General features: G+C 38.2%; 1 protein-coding gene across 2 annotated transcripts in view; it reads right to left on the minus strand.

The window, feature by feature from the left end:
* The window catches only part of SLC39A10 (solute carrier family 39 member 10), a 133,143-nt gene that overhangs the window by 101,922 nt on the left and 10,197 nt on the right, over positions 1-21,024 (minus strand). Inside the window, exons 2-3 of one of the 2 annotated variants that reach the window (XM_070045940.1) lie at positions 11,766-11,851; positions 3,139-3,239 (exon numbers count right to left, since the gene is read on the minus strand). The gene's annotated coding sequence lies outside the window, so the exon portion shown is untranslated. The remainder of the gene's footprint in view (positions 1-3,138; positions 3,240-11,765; positions 11,852-21,024) is intronic. The other variant, XM_030855962.2, reaches the window with a different exon arrangement.

Genomic DNA, 21,024 nt, shown 5'->3' on the forward strand with positions numbered 1-21,024 from the left:
TCTTTTGAGGGAGATTGTTTCAAAGAGTGACCAGTAGGACAAAGAGGAAACCGACTATCTGGGTTTCAGGTAGAGAATTAAAGTTTGGCCTCAAGTTTACTTTCTTTATGGTTCAACTCGATTAAACAGAATGGGAAAAGGAGGGAGGGCTATGGGCAAAGAGCTGGCTAGGAATGAAAGGACTTCCCTTTGTGTTCTCTCCGTGAAAAACTACACAATGGATCTGGTAAATTGGGAGCAGAAGGGTGAGAAGTCCCAATATTTATTTCTAGTCAAATTCTATCGATGTAATTTATGTGCCCTTTTTTTTTCTTTTCTAAATAGAACACTGGCAAAACAAATCTGTATCTCCTTCACCACTTTTCTCCAGGTTTTTTAGAAACACGATGAATCCTCTTCTCCTGTTGTTCTCCCTAGGGACACTCCCAGCCCTGGCAGATCATTTCTAACAGCGGAGGCTGTGACTGGTGATAAATGTGTGAAGGGTTGTGGCTGGGCTTTTGAGCTTCATGCTCTGGCATTCCTATGTGGTCTTCGAATTTTAAACAACTAGATTGCGCCTCATTCACCTCCCAAAGTACTCCAATTACAACCTGGTTGCATTTACGAAATTATTTTAAAATCCTAGACCAAAATTAATGGAGGAAATTATGGACAATGTTAAAGCTGAGCATTTCATTGAAATAACATATACGGGGGCGGGGGAGGCTAAAAATGTAGGGCTTAGCTACGTGACAGGTGTTTTATATGCATTATCACACTTAACCCTCTTGACACCTCTGTAAGCTAAAAATCAGCACCCACATTTTGTAAGTGGAAATCTCAGCCTCCAAGGAACAAAAGTCTTAAGTGTGCACAGCCAGGGTTCAAGCCCAGGTCCATCTGACTTCAAAATCCTTTTATCTCCTAACTGCTCGGGCAAGGTGCCTACTCAGGACACGCAGAGCTTATTAATCTTTCATCCTATGAAAAGAACATAAATTGTAAATTAAATTAGCTAAAATAGATGGTCATGTCTTTGAGGGCAGAGGCTGATGACTCATCTTTTCTGTGGCATAGAATAATACCTCGATGTGTTAGGTGAATACTTCTAAATTGGCGCACATGAGACAGATATTGATTTTCTTTAAGTTATGAACACACACAACACACTTTCTCAAAGCATGTATAAGCATCTACAAAATTGTCATTATGGATTCAAATACCTGCAGAAAAAATAAAATTTACTCATTTAAGTAAAAAGTGAAGTTAGTAAAAAGGTCGGTTAAATGCCAAATAAGATAACCAAAAGAATTTAAAAACTTAGACACTGAATTACATTTGCTGGTCTTTTAAGCTTTAAAGGCACATTGGCTAATATTTCTGTTATACCAGGAATAATAAGCAAGCACAAAGCCTCTCAAGGTATAACTGACCCTAAACGTGGAATCACTTCAAATAAAGGAACATGCAAATACATGATGTTCTGCTTATACAAGATGGAAACTAAATGAGCAGACCAGAATCCAATGATTAGTAAAATTTCACTCTGGTGACCAGTTCTTTACACCAAAGAACTCAAAAGCTGACTGAATACTTTTTCTTTACAGGACTTTTCTCCCCCATCTCATTTTCGTTTGTCTCTGTGGAAGAAAAGCACTGAACAAGATTTAAATTCTTCATGCCTTATTCCTTCTGAAACGTATAGTCTGAAATTAGTTTATTTACTTTCAAATTAAGTCAGAATTTGTTATTGAAAGAATTGTACCTGGGTCTTTAGTTGCAGTATTGCTAAAGATTCTTTGCAGTCAAAGACATGCAGAATTCCAAGGTGGTGTGCTTTGTTATTTACTTTTTACTAGTAGGATTCTCAGTTTGCTGAATGTAGAGTAAATAAGAATTTGAAATTATACCACAGACTAAAAGGACTTCTTTCAATATTGGAGGCTCATTGGTCTGTCAGGTAGAATCATCCAGGTTTTCAGGTTTGGGATTGCTGAGTTTTTGCTTCAGAATTCTCTAGGATAAATTTGCTTGTGAGCCTAAACCCACTTTTAAGTAATCATTTCATCTCCATTAACTATAAATAGGTGTGGTTAGGTCCATTTCTGAGATTATAAGAAACAAATCAGTATTTTTTTCTTTCTAGATTTTGTCTTCCTGATTTTTTTCATGTTAGTTATTACAGTAAGCAGACATTCCTGAAATTTTAATAATGTATACCTATGCAGTGTAAATGTTTTCTTCATTATTCCAAAATGTTTACTCTTACTGTTTACTTCTGTGGTTCTCCACAACTTTTAGCCTAGTCATTACCTGTCAAAAAGAATGTCTATAGAGAACAGACTTGTGGTTGCCAAGGGGAAGGGGGCATGAGGAGGATGGAGTGGGGAGTTCGGGGTTAGCAGATGCAAACTATTATATATAGGATGGCTAAACAACAAAGTCCTACTGTATAGCCCAAGGAACTGTATCCAATATCCTGTGATAAACCATAATGGAAAAGAATATGAAAAAATAATGTGTATATATATATATGTATAACTGAATCACTTTGCTATACAGCAGAAATTAACGCAACATCGTAAATCAACTATACTTCAATTTTAAAAAATGTCTATATTAGTTCATGTTTTTGGACCAAATACCTCTTTTCAATCACTTCGGATTATTTTTGAGAATCTTCAACTGACTCCTGCATAAAAAAAAAAAAAAATCCCCTGTCCACATTATAGTTCTTTAATCTGTCTTTGCACATAACTCTCCTTCCTATTCCTACTTCTCCGTTTTTTAATGCTTTCCATAGTCTCGGCATTGTCTTGACTTTAATTCACATTTTTTTCCTATTCCTTTGTATGAATTTTCATGTTTCTTCATTTTAATTGGCAGCCATTTTATTCTATTTTAAAGTCTTTAAAGTTTAAACTTTTGGTCCCCATTGAGTCCCCTAGTGACACCAATTCATTAATATGCCAAAGGTTTATAGCACAGCACACACCCTGAATGTGACACTTCTGGTGGGCTGGGGGAGGGGCATACCGAAGACAGTGTTACCCAAAAATGAAATATTAAAATAAATGTTCAACGTTTTAGCCGACGGCATATACTTTGCTAAGTAACTATATCATTTTTAAAAATTGGTAAATAAATCAAACTTACCCTTTCAAGAAGGTTTCAGTGGATGATTTAGGATGTTTACCTCTTTATTTCAGCTCTATCCAATTCAGGTAAGAGTTATAGGGTCCGGTTGGGTCCAGAGCCTGTGGAGACCACAAAAGGAAGGATAAAGGAAGGCCCTCCCCCTCAATTTACATTCATTTAGATCAGCTGGAGAACTACGGTTTTCAAATCCTAAGCTTTATATATGTTTCCTTGAAGAGCGAGTAGTAACTCTTCCCCCTTTTAAAGCTTCAGGTCGTTCTTCAACTATTCTTTTTATGTTGTATAACCCTCAGGGGTTCATATCCGACTTTCATATTTAATGTACTTTAATTCAGCCTTGTAATGATCTGTGTACGCGTTCATGAGCTCATCTTCCCCTTAGGACTTGCCCAGGTAGCAGAGACTAAATTGACATTCTTTACTACTTCCTGGCAAATGCAAGTCTGACTTCATGAATACCTTTATTTCTGCACTTGTGTCCAAAAGTTTCGGAGAGAGTGTGATTAACTGATTAAATAAATAAAACAAGGTCATCTGGGTGGATCCTTTTATAACACCATGACTGTACTAAACTGGCAACACACATATCCTGGCTTTTCTGCTTTACTTGCTCCCCCTCCTTTTTTAGTCCTGTGAATGATTCTTTGAAATCTCAAAAGGTTTGTATCACTTTCTCATAGCGTGAATTATGCCCTTACCTTCACTATATTTTGTGGATGGTTTGTCTACATTATTGGCCCTCAGCCAAATAATACATTTTGCATTTGAAGAGAAAGAATTTTCCCTTGCATTGATCTCTTCTTTTGGTGAGGGAAGTGGGGCTGGAAGGGAGAAGCATGAGTGGGAGAGAAGTAATGCCCCAAACAGAAACCAGTGACCCTTGATACAGTCCTGCCTGCTGCCTTCGAGGAGGTCATGGTCTGGAGGAATTCTTCATTGAAATGATATTGTACACCAATTCCTAACACCAGCTCTACCATATTCTCCTCCCACACCCACACCCTCACCAGCTGCAATCTCCTCTCTCGTTTACATAATCGTTCTACTCTATAACATAGTCATTTCCTATTAAGATTCTACTACTCTTTATACTCTCTGCCTATAGCGCCTAGCCTGGTCCTAGACTTGTGAAAAATGTTTGCTGAATTGAAATAAATTGCTTGGTCTTGCTCAGGATCATGTAGAAAACATTTATCTCCAATGACATCTTCATCTTGACTGCACACAATTAAGGTATAGTGACCAAAAACAACCTAAAGAAGAGTAGCATGGTTGACTTCAAATTGCAGCATAAGCAATTTTCATTTTTTTTTTTCCTGAAAGAGCTCTATGTTTTTTCCCATTGTTTTCCTAAAAGATGAACCATTCTTAATGTTTGGTGGTGTAGGCCTCAAGGTGCAGACAGGAGTGTTTTTGCGATTTTAAATACTTTCTGCCTAGCATGGATAATAACCAAGGGGAATTAAAATACATGAAGTATGGCAATTCCCTGACGGTCCAGTGGTGAGGACTCCGTGCTTTCAATGCCATGGGCCCGGGGAACTAAGATCCTGCACGCTGCATGCAAGGCAGCCAAAAAAAAAAAAAAAAAAAAAATTAAGTACAACTTTACAAAACATTTACAAAATAAAATGCAGGTTAAACTTGAGTTTGTCTTCAGCCATATCTTTGTAGTACACAAGATTGTAAAAAAATTGGTGAATCATATATGTCTGCATGTTACCCCACATTCAGACCTGGAAAAGTCACAGACTGAGTTGCCTGAATTTTCTCATTTGCTGGGGCCAGGGAGGCAGAGAAGGAGGAGGGGAATGGATTACCCCTCAGTGCTCCTCTGTCCCCTACCCTGTGCCTGTGTTCTCTTCACGTGCAAGCTAAGCTACCAAACCATCACCAGGACACAGAGGAATAGAAGCTCAGGTCCTGTGGGTAGGAGGTCCGTATGTCAGATTGGTTAATGAAGGGAAGCTGGGTATTAGGATTTGAAACAGAAGATCAAAAGATTCCATTATATCTGGGTCTTGTTTTAAATAATCACAGTTAGATTTTTAACCTCTTGGTGTCGACTGACTTACCTTTATTTCTTCCCTGTCACCTAGGCCTTCACACATGTTTGAATAATGAATTTTAAAAGTTATAGTGCAATATGCATATATTGAAATGTTATACAGGAAGTCCCCTGCATACAAACCTTCAAATTGCGAACTTTCAAAGATGCAAATGTGCGTTCACATGTCCAATTATGTAAGTACTTGTAAGGTACTTACATGTAAGGTACTTGTTGTGCAGGTCGGATGATATAATATATGTAAATAAAGCACTTAGCACAGTGCCTGGCATTCTCAGTGGATGTCAGCTAAAAACAAACAATGAAACATCAGCTGCTCAGCATCTCTTATCTGTAAAAAGGTAGAAGAGTCAAGAAAAGCCCCTGGAGTACGGGATATCCAATAGATTGTATCCCTCTGATCAAGAGCTGCTGTTCATGCAAATGAGCTATCACCTCACACCAGTCAGAGTGGCCATCATCAAAAAATCTACAAACAATAAATGCTGGAGAGTATGTGGAGAAAAGGGAACCTTCTTGCACTGTTGGTGGGAATGTAAATTGATACAGCCACTATGGAGAACAGTATGGAAGTTCCTTAAAAAACTAAAATTAGAACTACCATATGACCTAGCAATCCCACTACTGGGCATATACCCTGAGAAAACCATAATTCAAAAAGAGTCATGTACCACAATGTTCATTACAGCTCTGTTTGCAATAGCCAGGACATGGAAGCAACCTAAGTGTCCATTGACAGATGAATGGATAAAGAAGATGTGGCACATATATACAATGGAATATTACTCAGTCATAAAAAGAAATTGAGTTATTTGTAGTGAGGTGGATGGACCTAGACTCTGTCATACAGAGTGAAGTAAGTCAGAAAGAGGAAAAGAAATACTGTATGCTAACACATATATATGGAATCTAAAAAAAAAAAATGGTCCTGAAGAACCTAGAGGCAGGAATGGGAATAAAGACACAGACCTACTAGAGAATGGACTTGAGGACACGGGGAGGGGTAAGGGTAAGCTGGGACAAAGTGAGAGAGTGGCATGGACATATATACACTACCAAATGTAAAATAGATAGCTAGTGGGAAGCAGCCGCATAGCACAGGTAGATCAGCTCGGTGCTTTGCGACCACCTAGAGGGGTGGGATAGGGAGGGTGGGAGGGAGGGAGACGCAAGAGGGAAGAGATACGGGGATATATGTATATGAATAGCTGATTCACTTTGTTATAAAGCAGAAACTAACACACCATTGTAAAGCAATTATACTCCAATAAAGATGTTAAAAAAACTGAATAAACAAATCTGCATAAGAGGATAAAAAATAAAACAGTTTTGGTGTAAAAAAAAAGAGCTGCTGTTCACTCTCTGTTCTCTTGTTCTTTTAGATCACCTTCATACCTCCCATCTTTGCCATTGTCAGAGGTTGCCAAAGACATTTCTTCATTCAAGGTGTATTTACTAAAGGCCAACTCTGTGTCAAGTAGTAGCTTTGTGTTGGGGGTATATTTGTGAACACCTCATGGAGAGAGTTGAAAACATAGGTAATAAGACAAACACACAAATCCAGTAACTGTCACTTGTAAGAAGAAAAAACATGAGACTCTCCTTTAGATGTGTCTATAGAGGAAGACCTCTCTGAGGAAGGGAAATTTAAGCTGAAAGGCCAAAGAAAGAGCAGACATGGTTTCCACACATTATGGCCTTTCTCTGAGGTGCTTGTGATAATTGCCAGATTTATCTGTCCTGTAACTTTCCTGTAATTGCTGACTATCACAATTCAGAGATGATCTCAAGAGACATCCAGGACAGACTATTTCCTGCCAAGAATGACCCTAGGGTAATGGTCATAGATGTAACTACAGGGCAGCCACATACACACTTGTGCAGGCTGTTACTACATAAGGACACTGGGCAAGCAGAGTGCCCTGCACAGGGCTGCATTCACCTGCCTTTTAGGGAGGGGTGCCTTTTCCACTTAAAGCCAGAATGAGTCAGTGGCCCTGTGCAGCCTCAGAATGAAAGCACACTCAAAAGTGAAAGGTTTTTCAAAAGCAGGATGGCACTAGGGACTCAAGGTACCATCCCAGAACGTCCCAACTGAATTCCTATGTATAGGTGACAAAGAGGACCCATATTACTATAGACTTGCACCATGATTTATAACCCACTTTTCAGAGGAAGCATGTTTTTCCTCCTCTTGGCATCAGAGGGATCAGGGTCCGTGCTGGCTTTCTAGCTGAGTGGAGCACCGGGTGCCGTGGCAGCCTGGGGAACTGTAGCTTGGGCCCCTGTTGCCTAAGTCCCCACACAACCCACTTCTTCCTCAGTGGGGCAGTGTCGGTCCCCAGAGCTGTGACTAATGGCCTCCCTCTCAGGCTCTCAGAACAGAGCAGTTCTTTTTGGATTTGGAATAATTCTCCTTCATACCAGAGCAGAATCTTTCTTCCTGACTACCTAAAAAAACAAGCCACAAAGAATCCCTTTTGGGTTGTAGTAACCTGTGGGAGTAATAAAGAAGAAATAGTGAGGGGGAAAGTGTAGGAGACCATGAGCTAAATACAAGAGAATGTCCAGTTAATGTTTGCATACTCACAGCAGTATCTAGTTAAACTATCTCAGGGAGGTAGAGGAAAGTTTTTACAAAGAATTGTTGTTAAATTAGTTTCAACAGGTTTAACCAAAAAAAAAAAGAAAAACCCACACATAGTATTCTCTTGACTAGCTTTCTTACATATTAAAACTTAAAATTATGCAGATGAATTCTCAGGCTAAGACATGTTTTGGCCTAATTAACAATACCTCAGACTAGCAAGCAGGGCTCTATGATTTTAAAGACAGCACTTATACTCAAGGCAAGAACTAACAAAACTGGACAGACTTGATTTCTATCAAGGTTTCCTTGTAGGGAGTCAAAAAAGAAAAAGAAGAAAAAGGTATTAGTCTCTCAGAGAATTGAAATGACAGAAAGTCAAGCTGGACATTAATAATGCACAAATTTTACGTGGATTAATTTAGATGCATTAATTTAGAAAAATATAACTCTCTCGCCACTTTTGGAGACTACACAAACTATAACTCTAGTTAATAGGCTTCACAATGACAAAGCAGTTACAATTCCAATCCAGAAATCGTGGCTTTCTGGCATCTAGTATATCTACAGTGATTTCAAGGATGTTGTAAAAGTCTCAAAATAAAATTAATGTTGATTGGCCTGAATTTTGAAAAGAAATAAATATGAAATATAACTTTTGGGGGGAATGGTGAGGCTACTCTAAAAAGACTGATCATCTTGATTGCAAGTACTACAAGTTTTATTCCTGGACCACAAACATGACTAATACCTCATTTAAAAGGGTCAGGCAAAGAAAGAAAAGCTTTGTAAAGAGAGAGTACAATAAAAAATTTGCAATCAGGACTTCCCAGGTGGTGCAGTGGTTAAGAATCCGCCTGCCAAATGCAGGGTACACAGGTTCGAGCCCTGGTCCAGGAAGATCCCACATGCCGCGGAACAACTAAGTCCTTGCGCCACCACTACTAAGCCTGCGCTCTAGAGCCCGTGAGCCACAACTACTGAAGCCCACATGCCTAGAGCCCGTGCTCCGCAACAAGAGAAGCCACTGCAGTGAGAAGCCCGTGCACTGCAACAAGACTGGCCCCCACTCGCCGCAACTAGAGAAAGCCCGCACGCAGCAACGAAGACCCAACACAGCCAAAAAAAATAATAATTAATTAATTAATTTTAAAAAAATTTGCAATCTCTAAAGAATGTACTTATGATATAAAAATTTCAGTGCCATCAACTCCCTTCCTTCTGCCACCCCCCCACCATCCTCAGCAGTCCAGCCTGAAATCAAATATGTGCTGACTCTCCTTAAATATATTTAATGTCTTTTCTTCTGGATGTTTCCTTTCAGAACATTATTGAAAGGTATTTTACATCTAGAAGGAAATGATCAGCAATCTCTTGAAGTTTAAATAACCAGGGATATGCAGTAAACCCTGCAGTGATAGATTTAGAAATGACATAAAAGGGAGAAAATGAGATCTGAATGGCCTTTCAACTTACTGCTCATATGAGATTGTTTGGATGCCATTGAGATTGAGGCACTAGTTAAGATTTGAGATTATTCTGCAGCCAGCCCCATATTTAGAATTCTGAGTGGAGGATAAAAATAATAATTATAGTCATGATATAGATCATGTATTCACTTGTTTATTCATTCATACAACAAATATGTTTAGAGAACCGACAGTTCTAGGCACTTGGGATGCAGTAGTAAACAAAATCAGTGCTATCACCACCTTGACCTAATTGACACATATAGAGCACTCCACCTAGAAAGAGCAGAACTCACAGGTTTTTTTTTCACTGTATGTGGAACATTCAAGAAAATATATCAGATTTGGGCCTAAAATAAATCTCAATAAATTTAAAAGAATTGAAAATTAAAAACATATGACTCTGACTATAATGGAAGGAAATAAGAATCAATTTTCTAGATACATGGAAAATCCTCAAATATCTGGATTAAGCAATGTACTTCTAAATAACACATGGTAAAAAGAAAATACTTTGAAGTGAGTAAAAATAAAAACACAACACAGCAAAATTTATGTGATGCAGCTAAAGCAGTGTTTGGTGAGAAATTTACAATGCTATATGTTTATACAGAAGAGAAGAAAGATCTAAAGCTTTCACATTAAGCAATCAAATTAAGAATTAAGGGGGCTTCCCTGGTGGCGCAGTGGTTGAGAGTCCGCCTGCCGATGCAGGGGACACGGGTTCGTGCCCCGGTCCGGGAAGATCCCACATGCCGCGGAGCGGCTGGGTCCGTGAGCCATGGCCGCTGAGCCTGTGCGTCCGGAGCCTGTGCTCCGCAAAGGGAGAGGCCACAACAGTGAGAGGCCCGCATACCGCAAAAAAAAAAAAAAAAAAAGAATTAAGGAGAAGGCCACATTAAACCAAGGTACACAGAAGGAAGAGAAAAGATAAAAGTAGAAATCAGGGAATCAGCAAATGGACAACAGAAAGAGAAAAATCAATGAATCCAAAGATCTTTTCAGATAAAGTAAACATCATTATTCATTAGGGAAATGCATATTAAAATCACATAAATTACCACTATAATGACTCAAGTGAAAAAGATTGCTAATTCCAAGTTTTGGTAATTATGTAGAATAACCACAACTCTTATATATTGTTAGGGGGATGCAAAATGGTAGAGTCACTTTGGAAAATTGAAGTTCCTTAAAAAGTTAAACATACATTTATTTACCATATGACCCAGTAATCTCACTCACAGGTATCTATCCAAGGGAAACAAAAACTTGTATCCACGAAAAGACTTGTATGGGAATGTTTGTAGAAACTTCTTTGTAATAGCCCCAAATCGAAAACAATCCAAATGGCCATCAACTGGTAAACTGATAAGCAAACTGTGGTAGACCCATCCAGTGGAAAACCATTTCACCAAAGGGATAAACTACTGATACATGTAACGATAAAAAGGAACAAGCTACTGGATGTGGACAAATCTCAAAAGCATTAAACTGAGTGAAGGAAGCCGGAGTCAATAGCATAATGCAATATAATTCTATTTATACAAAATTCTAAAAAGGCAGACTGTAGTGACAGGGAGACGAGTGGCCCTTCAGGGGCTGGGGGAGGGAGTAGGAAAAGAGGATTTACTGCAGAGGGCCAGGAAGGAAGTCTTTGGGGTGATGAAAGTGTTCTCTATGTCGATTTTGGTAGTGGTTACAGGGCTTTATACATTTATCAGAACTCTTCTAAATATATACTTAAAATTATTGGATTTTATTGTATGTATTTTGTACTTCAATAAAGCTGTAAAAAATAGAAACTGTAAGAATGACATGAAAAATCCAGTCTAATCAATGGTACATTTTTTTTTCAATATATTGCTAAATGGATTTCTGACACTAGGAAAATCTATCAAACCCTATCTCTTCTTTTGAAAGAGGATGTTTGAAAGCATCAGGATATTCATATTTTAAATTGAAGTAACACAATTACTAAGTAAAGTGGGAAAAGCAAACAAAAAATGAAAAATGAGGAAAAAATGATTTTGTTATAAAGCATTTAAGACAGTAAAAAGAGAAAAATAAACAAAGAGAAAGGATATTGTTCAAAGTCAGAAAGTAAGAACTGTTTATTTCTAGAAAGAAAAAGCTTTATCTCTTGATCGGGGGCACAAGTAGAAAAGTCAAACCAGATGGACAGGGCTCTGTGGGCAGCCTTAGTGTCGAGTTTGTGGCCGCCAAGTAGTGTAGGCCATCTCCAGAAATTAAGTTGTATATTGTATGAATATATTATCTAGAGATCTGATATTAATTAAATCTTGGATTTTACAACAAGCCTTATTATACTCAGAGCAGACTTCCTGCTTCTGCAGAACACACTGCAGCCACCATATTCATATTCAAATGACTTTGTTTCTTCCACTTCAGGACTAGGGACGTGTCCCTGTTTTTGGCAATTAGACCTGCAACTCTCTAAGGAATGAAGATTCCCCGCAGATTCACAATTATCCTAACTTGCCTGGTGCCACATTACTGCTGCCTGGCACTCCCCCGCTGATCTGCTGGATCAGTTCTGCTACTCACATCTGATGAAGCCACAGGCTGCTGTGAAAGGAAACAGAGGAAATCTAAAAGCCAGTGTATTGACTGAAGAGGTTTCATTTTCTCCTTAAAACTAGGAATCCTTTTAACCTAAATTCACTGTACCAGAACTTTCCCCTCCATTTCTTAAACTCATTAAAGGAAGGCACGATGTGCGAAATGATTTTTTTTCACACCGAACAATTTTGGAGGCTGCTCATGCCTGAAGTACCTGCTGTCCTAAATACTTAAGGGCAAAAGATTCTGAGAAGGTATGACCTTGAAAAGCATCCTTTATGTCTAAAGAAAATGAGTCCATTCTTGAAAATTCTGGAGAGCATGCACAGAAATAAGTAATCCTGATGTCACAAAGCCTTTCTCCTAGCAGTTTGTGAGGATTCTGAGAACCTTTGGCAGCTTGTGGGGAATGCCATAGAGATGAGGGTTGAGCCCTTATCTGTACCTGAGTCCAGTAGGACTGAGCAGCCCACTGCACTGATGGGCAACGAATTCGAAAGAGGAAAGGCGTCCCAGGGGCGGAGCCAAATGTGGGCTGTACGAGGCAGTTCAAGCTCGACTTCCGGGAGCCTCATCTCACACAAGTACCGTGACGCCGATGCTGAGACCAGCTCCACTGCTATCCAGGTTGCTGCCCTGAGAATGCTCTCCCGAGGCTATAGGGCCAAGGCATCCAGTGTTTTGGGTATATTGCCTCGGTTAAATAGTTCTCATTCAACTGAGGTCTTGTGACTCATTTGTGTGAGATGTGTCTCAACAAATGTGCTGTTCACAAGTCCTAAAACTGGCATAAATGTACTGAGATTTATTTAAAATATACATGAGTGGATTGATAACTTTCCATATACTCTCTTGTATTCTATAAGCCTGAGTGTGAAACAAGTGTTTGCAAGAGTCAGATCCTGGGATTATGTATCACCTTGAGCACACAATACATGAACATCACCCAGTATGTGCATGGGCGGGAAAACTGAGAAGCACTCCAATAAGGCAATGATACAATTGTTTATCCAGTTGTTCTGTTTTCTTTTTTAGAAGATTGGCTAAGACCCAAGAAAAAGTACTACAGTCTCCAGACTTTAGAGTTAGACAGGAGACTTGGCTAAAAGAGAATCACAAATCACAACTAGCTTTTTAATTCAAAAGAATATCTTTCTTCAAGCTGGTTATCTGTCCAGAAAGCTTTTCTTATGGCTTCTTCAGCTAATCAAAGATGAATGAAGTCTCAGAAGACATATATCTAAATGCTTCCTTTCTTTTGTCATTTTTCCAGCACAATCAATGTGACAATTCGACAAATAAGGTCAGAGTTTGAACTTGCACACACTGATCATTAATTCCTCAGAAAGAAAATCGCTGATCAAGTGGGAGTGTCTCCACCGTTTCCACGGGGTTGAAACTAGGGCATTTTGGTTTCTGATATGAGAAAGGAAACCTAACAGCAAATAGCATTGTAGTTTTTCATTTCCTTTGGAAGAGATTACTTAGAAGTGTAACAATATCTCTTGTATTCTCTTTGTGTATCTTATCTTCTTGGTTACCATTGAGAAATCGGGTCTCTGCACTTTCAGGCTTCTTTAGCAGGACAAGTAACTCTTATCAGAACAGCTCTCATTAGTGGAGTATATTAATATAATTTGATTGATGTTTTATGGTTAGATAACCCAGGCTGCAACTTGGCAGTGGTAAAGATCATGACTTAGATTAAGGGTTCGCTAAGATTTTCTGAAAGGACCAGATAGTGAATATTGTAGGCTTTGTGGGCCATATGGTCTCTGTGGCACCTACTGAACTCTGCCCTTATGGCAAGAAAGTAGCCCCAGACAATGCGTAAGTGAAGGAATGTGGCTGTATTCCAATAAAAACTTTACGCCTGAAATTTGAATTTCATATAACTTTCACATATCATGAAATATTCTTTTGATTTTTTTAACCATGGAAAAATATAAAAACCATTCTAAGCCTGTGGACTGTAGAACAACAGGTGGTGGGACCTGATTCAGCATTTGGGGAGTAGATTGTTGACCTCTGACTTAAAGTCACACTAAGCCACACTCCACCTTGTGACTGCTATAAAAGGACAAATCACAAGGCCCCAAACCAAGTGTAAATAATTAAATAATAATTTAGGGCTACTGGCACATTGCACTGTTTAGATTTGTCCTCAGGTTTCCCCAAGAGACTGACTGCTTGAATGGTGACTTCTCAAATTTTTCCCAAAAGTATTAACAGTGAGAATCACAGGGCAGGTGTGGGAAGTGCAGGTTGTGCAAAGCTGTCCAGCCTCAAAATGGAAATTTGTTTCTAGTTCTGTCTTAAATGTTGTTGTGAATTTGGCATTCTATCCCATAATCTGTTTTACCCTAAATTTTCTAGTAAAGCTAACGTTCCAGAAAGGCAATGCTGGTTTGTACAGAGCCCTGTTCCTCCAAGGATACGGTACTTGAATCTGAGAAACCAAAGAGGCAGGCTTCGATACTACCATACTCAAAAAATTAAATAAAAATTTAGTTGTAGAATTCCATATAGTTAAATAGCTTCACCAGGAATAATTGTTCTGAAAATACACTGCTGCAAAGAGAATCTGTTTCATTTATGATTTTCTGTGAAAAGGGGAAAAGCTGAATAAAGTTATTAATACATAAGAGCAACGATTTCAGAATGAAAAGAATATAGGATAAAATCCACTGAAATGGAATCTTCCATAAGTAACACCAAGATGACAACAGAGAAGCTAAAAGCAGAACACAATTCCTCTTATATCTTTGATTTATAAGAATGTGTATATTTAAATTACCAAGTGCCTCGAGCTATTTTTGATTTTCAGATTCTTTCTTTTAGTCCTACTACCTGGTGTGAATCTTATCTTCTCCTCTGCTCCCGCTCTCACCCCACCAAACTTTTAGCAAGATTTAGCAAGACTTTTATAGCAAGATATTTCTGTTGTTTTCTCCCAAGGCACCGACTGTCTCAAAAGTCCAAACCAAAATCTGAAATCAGTTTCAATCCACTTCTAAAAGATTTTTCTCTAACTCTTTTAATGCACGCACTTGATATCCTCTTTTAAGTATGTAGCCCAAAATTGTACCCTGAAGCTGACAATAGTCTTATACCCTGGTGAGTTACCATGACAACCCTCAAATTAGCTTCTGGAAAACAGAAACAAGAGTTTCATCCTATATACTTTATTACACAGCTCCCTCCTGCACTTTGAGTCCTAACAGGAGGAAGATCAGGGCTAATTCTTCTGCCTCAGTTTCCTTCTTTGAAAAGATGAGATTGGGGAGAGAGGCTACATTTCCCTTGAAATGATTGTAGTCAAGTAAAGAAACCCTGCCAAAATCCTGGCATCAGCATTTTGCTTTGGATGGTAGTTTCGATTTGGCTTTTCAGTTTTTCATACCTTTTCCTTTTTTTAACATGATGGGTATGGTTACAAGTCTAGAGTCATGTTTTACAACATGGAGCACCCCACCTCACAGCTTTACAAATGCCACCAATGACACACTTTGGGACGTTGCTATTTCACCTTGAGAAGACCTTGGAATCTGACTAGGTACAGCGGCTCCAAGTTTCGGTTTTATTTGTATACAAACCAGATTTTTAGTCAAAAGCAATACAATGCACTTCTCCCATCCCCCCAGACTCCAAATCTTCATTTAGCACATCTAGAAATGTCTGGTAACTAAGAAATCAAAGCATTTGGCCAAAAAGATGTTAAGCCAGAAACAGTTAATTTCTGGGCCAGGGTTCATGTTTAATTTATTATAAGAAAAAGCTGCCTCAATATAATAAAGGCGATATATGACAAACCCACAGCAAACATCATTCTCAATGGTGAAAAACTGAAAGCATTTCCTCTAAGATCAGGAACAAGACAAGGATGTCCACTCTCGCTACTATTATTCAACATAGTTTTGGAAGTCCTAGCCACAGTGATCAGAGAAGAAAAAGAAATAAAAGGAATACAAATCGGAAAAGAAGACATAAAACTGTCACTGTTTGCCGATGACATGATACTATACATAGATAATCCTAAAGGTGCCACCAGAAAACTACTAATCAATGAATGTGGTAAAGTCGCAGGATACAAAATGAATGCACAGAAATCTCTTGATTCATATACACTAAAAACAAAAGATCAGAAAGAGAAATTAAGGAAACAATCCCATTTACCATTTCAACAAAAAGAATAAAATACCTAGGAATAAACCTACCTAAGGAGGTAAAAGATCTGTACTCAGAAAACTATAAGACACTGATGAAAGAAATCAAAGAGGAACACAAACAGATGGAGAGATATACCATGTTCTTGGATTGGAAGAATCAATATTGAAAATGACTATAATACTTGAAGCAATCTACAGATTCAGTGCAATCTCTATCTACCAATGGCATTTTTTACAGAACTAGAGCAAAAAACCTTAAAATTTGTATGGAGATACAAAAGACCCCGAATTGCCAAAGCAAACTTGAGGGAAAAAAATGGAGCTGGAGTAATCAGACTCCTTGACTTCAGACTATACTACGAAGCTACAGTAATCAAGACAATATGGTACTGGCACAAAAGTAGAAATATAGATCAATGGAGCAGGATAGAAAGCCCAGAGATAAACCAACCTATGGTCAACTAATCTACGACAAAGCAGGCAAGGATATAAAATGGAGAAAAGACAGTCTCTCTTCAATAAGTGGTACTGGGAAAACTGGACAGCTACATGTAAAAGAATGAAATTAGAACACCCCCACCATACACAAAAATAATCTCAAAATGGATTAAAGACCTAAATGTAAGACCGGACACTATAAAACTCTCAGAGGAAAGCATAGGAAGAACACTCTTTGCCATAAATCACAGCAAGATCCTTTTTGACCCACCTCCTAGAGTAATGGAAATAAAAACAAAAATAAACAAATGGGACTTAATGAAACTTAAAAGCTTTTGCACAGAAAACTATAAACAAGATGAAAAGACAACCCTCAGAATGGGAGAAAATATTTGCAAACGAATCAATGGACAAAGGATTAATCTCCAAAATATGTAAACAGCTCATGCAGCTCAATATCAAAAAAACAAACAACCCAATCAATAACTGGGCAGAAGATCTAAATAGACATTTCTCCAAAGACATACAGATTGCCAAGAGGCACATGAAAAGCTACTCAACATCACTAATTATTGGAGAAATGCAAATCAAAACTACAATGAGGTATCACCGCACACTGGTTAGAATGGGAATCATCAGAAAATCTACAAACAACAAATGCTGGAGAGGGTGTGGAGAAAAGGGAACCCTCCTGCACTGTTGGTGGGAATGTAAACTGATACAGCCACTATGGAAAACACTATGAAGGTTCCTTAAAAAACTAAAAATAGAATTACCATATGACACAGCTATCCCACTACTGGGCATATACCCAGAGAAAACCATAATTCAAAAAGACACATGCACCCCAATGTTCATTGCAGCACTATTTACAATAGCCAGGTCATGGAAGCAACCTAAATGCCCATCGACAGATGAATGGATAAAGCAGATGTGGTACATATATACAATGGAGTATTACTCAGCCATAAAAAGGAACAAAATTGGGTCATTTGTAGAGATGTGGATGGACCTAGAGACTGTCATACAGAGTGAAGTAAGTCAGAAAGAGAAAAACAGATATAGTATATTAATGCATATATGTGCAATCTAGAAAAATGGTACAGATGAACCAGTGTGCAAGGCAGAAATTGAGACACAGATGTAGAGAACAAACTTATGGACACCAAGGGGGGAAGGGGGGTGGGTTGAATTGGGATATTGAGATTGACATATATACACTAATATGTATAAAATAGATAACTAATAAGAACCTGCTGTATAAAAAATAAATAAATTAAATTAAATTTTAAAAAAAAACATGAAATGCTAACCTTGGCTCTCTTGGAAGGCTTTTAGAGTCAGGTACTAAATACTACAAGACCTGAAAAATATTTCATTTCAGAGCTCTATAGAGGTGTTTAAAATTTAGGAATTTAAACAGTGAATTCGTAGACAGTGAATTTAGGAATTCAATACATCCTGGTCTGCTCAAGTATTGCAGTAATCAGGGACCTGCTGACAAGTGGCCTGAACATTTCTGTCCATGTTGTCCTTCAGGCTCTGTATCCATTGAGGCCTGTGCCTCTGGCTCATCTCTCACACACCTGCCCTTCAGTCCTTGAAACCTCAATAATTTGAGTTTCACGAGCAAACAGTGGGCTATTTTCTTATTGATGGGTACTGCTTCTCCTACCTGAGGCTCGCTTAGGGGAAATTCTGTGACAAACAGCTTTATTTCTCAATTCTATTTCCTGAAACCTGAACATTTCAATGTTAGCCATTGAGAACTGAAAAGTACTCCTGTTTATGGTAATTTAAAAAGAGGAAAAAGGGGTTTGGGAATTGAAAACTGAGCTGAAGAGGATGCACATTAGCAAAAAGAAAGAAAACCTAAGAGGCAGAAGAAATTCCAGGCCTCTGAGGAGTATTTTGATGGTGTCCTGAAAGAGGCAATTGAGACTTGAATGAAATAATCAGCGTGAAGCTACAAGAAGAGAGTTTAAGACTAGATCACCATAGGGTTTAGAGAGGATTAAGAAATAGGTACTTGGCTATATGGAGTAGGTTAAATAAGGACAATCTAGAACTTAAAATTTTTTTAATTCTTAAAATTATTGTATGACAAAGCTACTTGAGGATTGGGATCAAGGACCAAAGATACACCACCACCAGCTGGAAAACAAAACTCAAGATTCATATTATTTGGAACAAGACAACCCCATTGAATCTCAGTAGAATTGAGACCTTGAACAGTTTTGAGCACACTGTAAGGTACAGTAAGAAAAATTAACCCTACAAATATCCATTATCATTTGATGTGTCACAGATATTAGGTTTATTTAGTCTGCTCACGTCATTGCTTTGTTCTGTGGATGGCAGAATAATCCTCAGGGCTTCTGTAAGGCTCTGCCTGACCTCTATTTCCTGAACACTATTTCTCCTTAAGGTTTTAACCTTCTAAATCATGTATTTTCTAAGAGAGAAGTTTTCAAAAATCTAAGCTTGAGATGAGCCTCCTACATTAGGGAGATGAGGATGTTTCAAGTTGAAAGAGGGTTTGCATCCACAGAGCTAATTCACACTTCAGGCCTTCCAAGAGCCTGGAGTCAGAGCTTCCATCCCAGGGAGCAAACGCCTCCTGTACACTTCGTAGTTGGCACTGACCCGAAATGCTTATTGATGTATCTGGGCCTGTAAGTAATTTTCTTTTATCTTTAAAATTGTACCCTTGGCACAGCTAATCTTAAGGTGCAACATAGTAAAAAAAAAAAAAAAAAAATCTGAAGAGCGCAAAGCAATTCCAGCAGAAAATACATATAAGGCAGGAATTGAAAAACTGTCACACATCTTCTAAATTCAATATTGGTTCCGAGGAAACACAAATACCTTATCTTAGTTTTTTTATTATACGATTTTTGTTTGTATTATCTTTGATTCTTCCACTTTTAAAGTCAGCACTATAAAAATTCACATGCTTTGTAAATGTCTTAATGCGCATATTTTACATTATATGGAAATTTATCTACATTTATTTCCATCGTCTATTGTCTTTCCAAACTTTACACTCACTTACTATTCCATTTCATCATTTCATAAGTGTTTGGCAAATCGAATCAGACCTTCTAATTGACTGGCTTAGAACAAGAAACTTTTTTTAGTGTTCAGTTTTGTCCCTTGGTTTTCTGAATATATTCCCTTATCACATCATTCAAGTATTTTGGGATTAATGATCAATTCAAAGAGAAAAGGTCATGCTAGCAGTACATCTTTTTCATTACAATTTTAAGTATCTCACTGATTTAACAATTTTACTGATCAGCCTGAAAATCTTTGCTGATCAAATTGCTTATTTTTTGACTAAATTACACACAAGCCTCAGTCTATTTATCGGGCTCTTAACTGAAGGATTGTGGTGTGTTTACTGTGCAAATTACCATGATGTTATGAACAATCAGCATACATATGCACCACTATCTATGGATTCAAAATTATTTATTGCATAGTAGGAATTAAAAAGATTTCTTTTGCGGTTTCCTTTTTCCTGATTTGAAAAGTTTATCAGGTGAAGAGATTCAGAACGTGCCAATCCCCAAAATACGCCACTTTGGCATACTGATTATTTTGAGCTGAAAGCACTTGAGAAAACAGCAGATGCATGAAGACTGTTGTACCTCCCCCTTTCTACCTAAAAGCAGATCATAAAATTTCCAATGAGAAAGGAGCCTTCCCTGGATCAAGAAGAGAACATTCTTATCACCAGACTGGGAGTTATGGCTGAAATGGACATGTACAAGCTTCATATAATTTCTAGTCACTGTCCCACAGCGTACTGCCTCTAGCCCAAGCCGCTTTGTCTTCTTACATCCCCACGATTTATCATCCTTTGTGTAAAAATGTATATAAGCTTTGCAGCCTGATGGCTTCTTTAGGTCTTCATTTTCCATCTGAAGACTCCCATGTTCATGTTAAAAAAAAATTAAATAAATGTGGATGTTTTTCTCCTGTTAATCTGTTTTATGTCACTTTAATTCTTAGGCCAGTCACAGAACTAAGAAGGTAAAAGAAGTTTTTCCTCCCAGACCCAGCAAAGTTCACACACACACACACACACACACACTCACACACGAATTCTTCTGCACTTTTGCACAACACATTATATGATGTTGCCTGATATCTGTGTCATATATCCAATATTCTACACCACCCTGGAATCTCTAGACTCTCAGAATTGAAAGAAATCTTTAAAGGATCAAATTGAGACAGGAGGGAGGGAGGCCAGGGCAAAACCTTTGAAAAGAATGACATAGTTGTTGAGGACGCAACAAAAACTGATTAGAATCGATTAGGCCCAAGATGGCAGAAGATCTGACTTCCAGTAGACCTTGAGCATCATTATACACTCATTGTAATACACTAGCATATGCTATATGACACACCCACAGGCGCCATGACAGTTCCAAGGCCAGGCATAAAAGGCCAAAAAGTGGGCAGTGGTCAATTCCTGGAAATCCCCACCCCTTCCCCCGAAATAGTTGGAATAATCCTCCCATTAGTTAGCCAATGAAATTACCCAGCCCTTAAAAACTAACC

Source organism: Globicephala melas, chromosome 7 (assembly GCF_963455315.2).
Source record: "Globicephala melas chromosome 7, mGloMel1.2, whole genome shotgun sequence".
Taxonomy (NCBI): domain Eukaryota; kingdom Metazoa; phylum Chordata; class Mammalia; order Artiodactyla; family Delphinidae; genus Globicephala; species Globicephala melas.